This window comes from Garra rufa, chromosome 12 (assembly GCF_049309525.1).
Source record: "Garra rufa chromosome 12, GarRuf1.0, whole genome shotgun sequence".
Taxonomy (NCBI): Eukaryota; Metazoa; Chordata; class Actinopteri; order Cypriniformes; family Cyprinidae; genus Garra; species Garra rufa.
Window position 1 is genome coordinate 43917969 of NC_133372.1, and position 3925 is coordinate 43921893.

Sequence of the window (3925 nt, forward strand, 5' to 3'; positions counted from 1 at the left end):
CTAATATAGATTTAATGATTAAAACAGAATTAAATAAAATGTAATAAATGTTTTTGTAATAAATATGAAACAGTAATAAATAATAATAATAATAATAAATATTAATAATACATCTAATAGTACAATATAGTAAGCAGGAAAAACAACACAATGATGTATCATAATTAGGGGTGGGCATAGATTAATTTTTTTAATCTACACTCTAAAAAGTGCTGGGTTAAAAAATAACCCAACCATAACCCAGCTGCTGGGTAACTATGGGACAGAACACGCGTTGGGTTGTTTTGACCCAAGTGCTGGGTTAAATCATTTGACCCAAAATGCTGGGTTGTTTATTTGACCCAACCAGTGGGTCAGATTAACTGTGTTGCTGGGTTAAAAACTACCTAAATATTGGGTTATTTGTTGTCTAATTGCCTTGCTACCTTTATATTTACCAATAATAATATATAAATCACAAAAGAATGTAAAATTATTATTGTTTTTCTGTAATACAGTTACACAACACAAAAAAAATGCATCTGTAAATGTCAATTTAATGAGTTTTCATATTTCTTTTTAATACAGTTTTCAAATAGGTGCAGCTGTCACACATTTTGTCCAACCCTTACAGACACAAATAACGGTTTTAGTAGATCAGTTTCTTTTAAACACAAAACTGTAAACAAGGCACACTATATTCATATTCTTTATGTCAACATTGCAGCAGCAGAACACTCAAAAATGAATTATTACCAAATTAGAATCATTCCAAACATTATGCCATTAAAACTTAGCCAAACAAAGAGTCCACCAGACAATTCTTACAATTTAAAACATGTTACAAGTGGCCAAGAAAAAAAACTTTTGCCCTCAAAAACTTCACACATGAAGACTTATGTCCATCAATATGATATACTGCAAGCTGGAGAAATTCCCAGGCAACAAGTCCGCTTCAATGGCATGGCCCGGAACAATGGCGATGGTCTAGAAATGTCGTTGTCTCATCCCAAGGCTCAAATCCACCATGTTGATCCCCACCTGTTAATTATACGGCATTTAGTCTTGCAACATAACTAACATTTTAAGTTAAGTGTATTTTATGAACATAAACATAGAGGCATGAAATAAATGCTCATTTTGCTTCTCAACTTTTCATACAGTTGTGGTCAAAATTATTAGAACACTAGTATTTTCACCAGCTAAATAAGGCTTTAAGTCAGTGATTTCTCTTTTGCTGTAGTGTGTCAGTAGGAAATATCGGTTTACATTTCCATTCATTTTGCCATTAATTGTGATAATCCAGTGACATTTTTGTTTGCACAACAGCCAGTGGTCCACACAGGATCTGATCTCATCATCATCCAGAAGAACTGTGACAGCGTCTCCAAGATGCTCCAAGAGACCTAACTGCAAAGCTACAGTACTGTTAAGAGTTTTAAGCACTTGTATAAAAATGTCATAAAATGATGCTGTCAAAAATAATGTCATAAATAAATGTTCTTTATCAGTTAACCTTGATTAACTAAATTAAATCAACATTTGGTTTGACCATCCTTTTGCGTTTAAAGCAGCTTTTGCCCTACAGTAGGTGCACTTGCACATAGTTTTTCAGGTAGCTTTGCAGGTAGGTCTCTTGAAGCATCTTGGAGACGTTGTCACAGTTCTTCTGGATTTAGTCTGTCTCAGTTTGTTCTGTTTCTTCATGTCATTCCAGACAGACTGGATGATGATGAGATCAGATCTCTGTGTGGAGGATTGGCTGTTGTGCAAACAAAAACCTCACTGGATACACAATTAAAGGCAAAATGAATGTTTGGAAATGTAAACTGATATTTCTTACTGACACACTACAGCAAAAGATAACAAACACTGACTTAAAATATTTTTTTAGCTGGTGAAAATACTACTGTTATAATAATTTTGGCCACCACTGTGTTTATATATATATACACCCTTATTAGAGCAGAAAACGTAAAACAAAACTTACAGGTTGTACGTCAATGAATGGCCTCCTGGATTCCGTGGTTGTGGGTCTGAAGACCTTTTATCCAGAGTGGGCAGGACTTTGAAAGCACTTTCCCCTTTAGCATCTAAACCATAGGAATAATATGCAAACTGTGAGACATATTTTATAATCAAAACAACAAACTGAAACACTTTCATATGAAGATTTCTTCATTCCTTTAAATAATGCAAATTAATTCCCACCCTCATTCAACTACTGCAGGTTAAGTTTAGGTATGGGGTCAGATTCAGGGATGTAGAATATGCTCATGCAGAATAAGGCATCAGTTTGTGCTTCATAAGTACTAATTGACAGCCAATATACAAGCTAATAAGCAACTAGTTAAGTGTTACTGTACCATTGTATTTACCAGTTGATGTGTGTCAAATACAGTTGCATATGTTTTTTATAGATTGACATATTATAAGAAAAAGCTTACCTTAAGTCATGTCACCTTATCCCTTGCTGAGCACTCGCAAGAATTAGGTCTGCAACTGTAGCCCAGTCTTCAAAAAGTCTGCCTCTGGATATAGCTTCCTAAAGTCTTGTGAAATCTGATAAAATCTGAAAAACAAATGTGGTTCAATAAGTTTAAGGTTTATACTGGTCTCCTAGTTTGTAATGCAACACAGGCATTCACTAAAATGTCGTTCACATGCCGCGCCTAAAAACGCGTGAAAACGCAAGACGCGTCGCTTTCTCATTCTTTCCAAAACGCAGCTTGCTCTCACATGGCGTCTGCCGTTGCTAAGCAACCATGTCCCGTGCCTGGAAACAACGAGCTTCCATTATGAGCGTATATAGGCATCTACATCTGAAATAACAAACTTCAGTGCGCAAAAAACACGACATGTGAACGTCCGCATACACCACGAGAGATTAAGTCTAACTTTACATACTGTAGCTAAGACAACATTACATTTAAGTAATAAACAATAGTACATACCAGTCATATTGTGGTTTAACATTATTAAAGTAAGGGACATAGCGTTTTAGCTAATGCAGATAAGTTACCTCAAGGAAAAAAGCGCGAAAATGCTCAACATAAAACATATGGATCTATCGTTGGATTCGGCACGTCGCAGACATTTACTTGAAAAAACATGCCCTTAAAAGATAAATTTTTGTATGGAATTATCTAATTTTGACAAAACATTACAAAGCCATACAGTATGCAGACAGTAAAGGAACTTACCCCCGTATTTCTGACCTACTCTTTCCATAAGGCGTTAAAATAAAGGCCATGTGTATACTGTAAGTTATACAAATAACACTACACACACACACACACACACACACACACACACACACACACACACACACACACACACACACACACACACACTTTATATAACAATAAAGCGATTGTTGAGGCAAAAAAGTACATCGCTAGGGCTAGGCTGCTTAAGTTACAACGTTCGTCATTCACGGAATAAAATGCCAACCCCGCACAGCGACATATCAAATATTGCATTAAACAGTGAAATCAGTGTGCTCTAAAACACAACTTATTAAAAATAAAGGTAAATAATGATATAATCATATTAATTTACCTTATAATCCTGCTTGCTGCGAGGTGCGTGACCGCCTGGCGAGGAGACGAGTGAAGAATCCAGAATGTTCGATGTAGTGAAAAAAATAAACAAACCGGTTGGGTCAAAATAACCCAACCCAGGTGTTCATAGTGAAAGAACCCCTTATAGTCCATTAGACCCAGCATGATCAACCCAACTGTGTGTTTACAGTGCTTCAAACAACCCAACATTTTGACCCAGCACAATTAACCCAGCAATGTGTTTACAAAAATAACCCAGCACTTTTTAGAGTGTAGATCAGTGGTTCTCAACCTTTTTTGGGCCAGAGCCCCCCTACCCATTATTCAGGTCCCTCACCGCCCCCCATCAAATAAATCATAGTCTAATTGTCCTCACTAAATAT

The 3925-nt window shown here is 36.1% G+C and overlaps 1 long non-coding RNA gene across 2 annotated transcripts; it reads right to left on the minus strand.

Moving 5' to 3' along the window:
- Positions 1 to 530: 530 nt before the first annotated feature.
- Positions 531 to 3611, minus strand: LOC141347451 (uncharacterized). Of its 2 annotated transcripts, XR_012357357.1 has the most exons (4): positions 3541 to 3611; positions 2427 to 2551; positions 1970 to 2072; positions 531 to 1020 (listed from the first exon to the last, which is right to left on the minus strand). It is a non-coding gene; the product is annotated as an uncharacterized lncRNA (long non-coding RNA). The 2 variants fall into 2 exon arrangements; XR_012357356.1 differs by lacking the exon at positions 3541 to 3611 and having other exon boundaries at positions 2427 to 3533.
- Positions 3612 to 3925: the final 314 nt, after the last annotated feature.